The sequence below is a fragment of the Saimiri boliviensis genome, chromosome 3, assembly GCF_048565385.1.
Source record: "Saimiri boliviensis isolate mSaiBol1 chromosome 3, mSaiBol1.pri, whole genome shotgun sequence".
Classification (NCBI taxonomy): domain Eukaryota; kingdom Metazoa; phylum Chordata; class Mammalia; order Primates; family Cebidae; genus Saimiri; species Saimiri boliviensis.
Window position 1 is genome coordinate 75,588,208 of NC_133451.1, and position 5,284 is coordinate 75,593,491.

Sequence of the window (5,284 nt, forward strand, 5' to 3'; positions counted from 1 at the left end):
CTTGAAATTACAATATAAATGTATAAACTAGTAAATAAACTATATCTATTATCTTACGTATATATTCATGTTTCTCTGTAATTATTATGAGTATAGTCTTTATTATTTTATTATCACCTTTAACCAAAGCAACCAACTTTTGTTTAGTAAACCAAGAAATATCTAATTTTTTGAGTACGCATTTTAAACTATCTTCATAAATGTTAAACTGGCAAAACAAACCCATATATGATATCATTCAAAGCATTTGCACAATTTATTTTTGCTTGTTTGTTTGCTTATTTTACTTTTTATCAAATCCTCGATTCTGAAAAGAACATTTGCACATCCTGTTTATAGTCATTTTATAACCTTATAAGAATTTTTAAAAATCTGTATTTAGTCACCAGAAGTTTTTTGTTTTGTTTTTTTTTTTTACTTTTTTTTTTCCTTTAAATTATAAAATTTCCACACATACATCAGTGGCTCCTTTGAAGACATCACAAGTTTCAGGAGATTAAGATTTTTCTATCATATACTATGACCAGAGTTTTGTATCATTTTTTTTAACTTAAAATTGTTCAAGTATCCGAAGATCATATATCAATTAATTTGTTTTATAAGTTCTTAAAAATTTAAGAAGTTGGAAATTATAATTTTGATTAACACATTTTATAGTATTATAGGAATTTCACATAATCAAAAATTTTTAAAAGACATCTGTAATTATATTTTTATTTTAATTAAACACCATATTGTATTTTCCATCTTAAACAATTTTTGGAAATAAGTTATTTCACTCTTAAGTCCAACATAAAAACTTAGAAAGTGACTGGGCACGGTGGCTCAAGCCTGTAATCCCAGCACTTTGGGAGGCCGAGGCGGGTGGATCACGAGGTCAAGAGATCGAGACCATCCTGGTCAACATGGTGAAACCCCGTCTCTACTAAAAATACAAAAAATTAGCCAGGCATGGTGGCGCGTGCCTGTAATCCCAGCTACTCAGGAGGCTGAGGCAGGAGAATTGCCTGAACCCAGGAGGCGGAGGTTGCGGTGAGCCAAGATCGCGCCATTGCACTCCAGCCTGGGTAACGAGCGAAACCCCGTCTCAAAAAAAAAAAAAAAAAAAAAAAAACTTAGAAAGTTTAAAGCATTAGGAATTTAACTTTGGTATTAGGAAAATTAAAATATAGTGTTCGCATTTTTATATAATAAAATACAATTTTTAACTTTTTCTTTTTAGAATTTTTTATTATTTATGTGGACTAGATATTTCTAGAGTGCACATCTGACAACAGAATGATTTTTTTAGTCAATTTACCTTTAAAATTTATTGAGAGAGGATAGGAGGGAGAAAACAGAAGAAGAAAGTGAGAAGAAGCCAGGCACAGTGGCATGCGCCCGTAGTCCCAGCTACTCAGGAGACTGAGGCAGGAGGATCCCTTAAGGCCAGGGGTTCACTGCTGGAGTGTACTGTAATCACATCTGTGATTACTCCAGTCTAGGTAACATAGTGCAACTCTGTCCCTTTGAACAAGAAAGAAAGAAGGCCAGGTACGGTGGCTCATGCCTGTAATCCCAGCACTTTGAGAGGCTGAGGCAGGTGGATCATGAGGTCAGGAGTTCAAGACCAGCCTGACCAACATGGTGAAACCCCGTCTCTACTAAAAATAAAAATAAAAATAAAAATAAAATAGCTGGGTGTGGTGGTGCATGCCTGTAATCCCAGCTACTGGAGAGGCTGAGGCAGGAGAATTGCTTGAACACAGGAGGCAGAGGTTGCAGTGAGCCAAGATTGTGCCATTGCACTCCAGCCTGGGCAACAATAGCAAAACTCCGTCTCAAAAAAATAAAAAAAGAAAAGATAAAGCAGGAGCCAGCTATAGATACATATACAATCATTGGAGAAAAGCCAATAATCTTTCTGCTCTAAGGAGAGGGAAATAGTTTAGACATAGAAAAACCCATTTCAGGATACACATACACACATGAGTTGTTACACCTGGTTGAAACAGTAGCTGGGGCCCTTGACAATTTTACCAGCTCACAGAATAAAACAGCCAATATTTATTAAACTTCTAAGACTGGAAATGAAGGATGTTTGGGGAGCTAGGGAGTCATTCATTAAACTAAATGATCTCTCTTTTAGAAAGACAAGACAAAAAAAAAATTAAGAAGAGAAAAAAAGGGCCAGGCACGGTGGCTCACGCCTGTAATCCCAGCACTTTGGGAGGCCGAGGTGGGTGGATCACGAGGTCAAGAGATCGAGACCATCCTGGTCAACATGGTGAAACCCCGTCTCTACTAAAAATACAAAAATTAGCTGGGCATGTTGGCGCGCGCCTGTAGTCCCAGCTACTCGGGAGCTGAGGCAGGGGAATTACTTGAACCCAAGAGGCGGAGGTTGCGGTGAGCTGAGACTGCGCCATTGCACTCCAGCCTGGGTAACGACTGGAAGTCCATCTCAAAAAAAAAAAAAAAGAAATTTTGATAAAAAAGAATAGAGAAGACAGTCCCCTCACGAGAGCTGGGTTTTTTTCCTTTTCCATTCTAAGATATGTCTAAAATGAACAATCTATTTGAGCCAAAGTTCTCCAGAGTAGCCTCTACAATTCACTGTCCTCTGTGAAGTTATGCCAGGAAGTAGTGCAAGTATCTTAGAGGCAAACCACAAGAGGTTGGGTGGTGGTCAAAAATAAAAATACTTTTATAAGTAATATAAAATAAACAGTTTTAAAATAAATTCTCTCTCTTTTTAAAATACAAAATATAAAGGGCCGGGCGCGGTGGCTCAAGCCTGTAATCCCAGCACTTTGGGAGGCCGAGGCGGGTGAATCACGAGGTCGAGAGATCGAGACCATCCTGGTCAACATGGTGAAACCCCATCTCTACTAAAAATACAAAAAATTAGCTGGGCATGGTGGCGCTTGCCTGTAATCCCAGCTACTCAGGAGGCTGAGGCAGGAGAATTGCTTGAACCCAGGAGGCGGAGGTTGCGGTGAGCCGAGATCGCACCATTGCACTCCAGCCTGGGTAACAAGAGCGAAACTCTGTCTCAAAAAAAAAAAAAAAAAAAAAAAGAAACACTCATTAATTTAGGCCCTAACCCAAAGGATAAATTGCTCTGCCTGCTGATTCAAGAAATCAGCATGACTCTGAAGGGTCAAAGAGATAGTAAAAGTCCAGGTTCAATGCAAAACCCATGTAATCAAGGACAGAGAGGCCTAATGCAAGAGAGACTCACGAAGTCTCAGATGTGTGTACTATTACCGAGGGTTCTGTTATCTGGTTCATGGTAGCGAGGATCTTGGCCATACCTCCATGTTATTTTTCCAGCCCAGTCAGCCTCAGATCATCACAGACAAACCTGTGGCTGAAAGAAGTGAGGTTTACTGACTTGCTGCAACAAAAGAGACTGCACGTCAGAGAAACTATGAGATGTCTCACCAAACGAAAGGTGAAATGGGGGCTGGGCACAGTAACTCAAGCCTGTAATCTCAGCATTTTGGGAGGCCAAGGAGGGCTGATCACTTGAGCCCAGGAGTTTGAGACCTGCCTAAGAAACGTGGAGAAACCTTGTCTCTACAGAAAATACAAAAAGATTAGCCTGGCATGGTGGCAAGTGCCTGTGGTCCCAGCTACCCTGGAGGCTGAGGTGGGATCACTTGAGCCCAGGAGGTGGAGGCTGCAGTGAGCTGTGATTGAGCTACTGCACTCCAGCCTGGGCGACAGTGAGACCCTGTGTCAAATTAAAAAAAAAAAAAGAAAGAAAAAAGAAAAAGAAACACAGGATTTGGAGAAGAGAGACATTAGGCCTTCTTTTTTTTGAGAAAGGATCTTGCTCTGTCACTCAGCCTGGAGCGCAGTGGCATGATTACGGCTCACTACAGCCTCGACCTCCTGGGGTCAAGTGAGCCTCCTCTCAGCCTCCAAAGTAGCTGGGGAGGATCCACCTTGCCCTGCAATTTTTATTTTTATTTATTTATTTATTTGAGATGAAGTCTCGCTCTGTCACCAGGCTGGAGTGCAGTGGCATGATCTCTGCTCACTGCAACCTCCGCCTCCTGGGTTCATGCAATTCTTCTGCCTCAGTGTCCTGAGTAGTTGGGACTACAGGTGTGCACCACCATGCCCAGCTAACTTTTCTATTTTTAGTAGAGATGGGGTTTTACCATGTTGGCCAGGATGGTCTCAATCTCTTGACCTCATGATCTGCCCACCTTGGCCTCCCAAAGTGCTGGGATTACAGGCATGAGCCACTGCACCCAGCCTTTTTTTTTTTTTTAAGTAGAGTTGAGGTCTCCCTATGTTGCCCAGGCTGGTATTGAACTCCTAGGCTCAAGCAGTCCTCCCACTTTGGCCTCCAAAGTGCTGAGATTACAGGCAGGAGCCACTGCACCAGCCAGTTGTGGGGCTTTTTTAGATAGTCTTTATCAGATTGGGGAAGTTCCTTCTGCATTAGTCTGCTGGGGCTACCATAAGAAAATACCAGAAACTGGGTGGCCTAAACAGACACTTATTTCCCATAGTTCTAGAGACTAAATTTTCAAGATCAAGGTCCCATTGATTCGATTCTGTTGAGGACTCTTTTCCTGGATTGTAGATGGCTGCATTCTCACTTTGTCCTTGAATGCCTTTTCTCTGTGTTTGTGTTCGTGAAGTGGAGGAGAGCTGATGTCTCTTCCTTTTCTTATAAGGACAGTAGTCCCCCTCAGATTAGGGACCCACCCATATGACCTCATTTAACCTCTTTTTTTTTTTTTTTTTAAGATGGAGTCTCATTGTGTCACCCAGGCTGGAGTGCAGTGGTGTGATCTCGGCTCACTGCAACCTCTGCCTCCTGGATTTAAGTGATTCTGCCTCAGCCTTTCGAGTAGCTGGCATTACAGGCATGCACCACCACGCCCAGATAATTTTTGTATTTTTAGTAGAGATAAAGTTTCACCATGTTAGCCAGGCTGGTCTCGAATTCCTGACCTCAAGTGATCCACCCGCGTTGGCCTCCCAAACTGCTGAGATTACAGGTGTGACCAATGTGCCTTGCTTCATTTAACCTTTTTTTCTTTTTCTTTTTCTTTTTTTTTTTGAGACGGAGCTTCACTCTTGTTACCCAGGCTGGAGTGCAATGGCACGATCTCGGCTCACCACAACCTCCGCCTCCTGGGTTCAGGCAATTCTCCTGCCTCAGCCTCCTGAGTAGCTGGGATTACAGACACGTGCCACCATGCCTAGCTAATTTTTTGTATTTTTAGTAGATACGGGGTTTCACCATGTTGACCAGGATGGTCTCGATCTCTCAACCTCG

The 5,284-nt window shown here is 41.9% G+C and overlaps 1 non-coding gene across 1 annotated transcript; it reads right to left on the reverse strand.

The window, feature by feature from the left end:
• Nucleotides 1–453: 453 nt before the first annotated feature.
• Nucleotides 454–520, reverse strand: LOC120363803 (small nucleolar RNA SNORD42). The gene has a single exon (XR_005579241.1). It is a non-coding gene; the product is annotated as a small nucleolar RNA SNORD42 (small nucleolar RNA).
• Nucleotides 521–5,284: the final 4,764 nt, after the last annotated feature.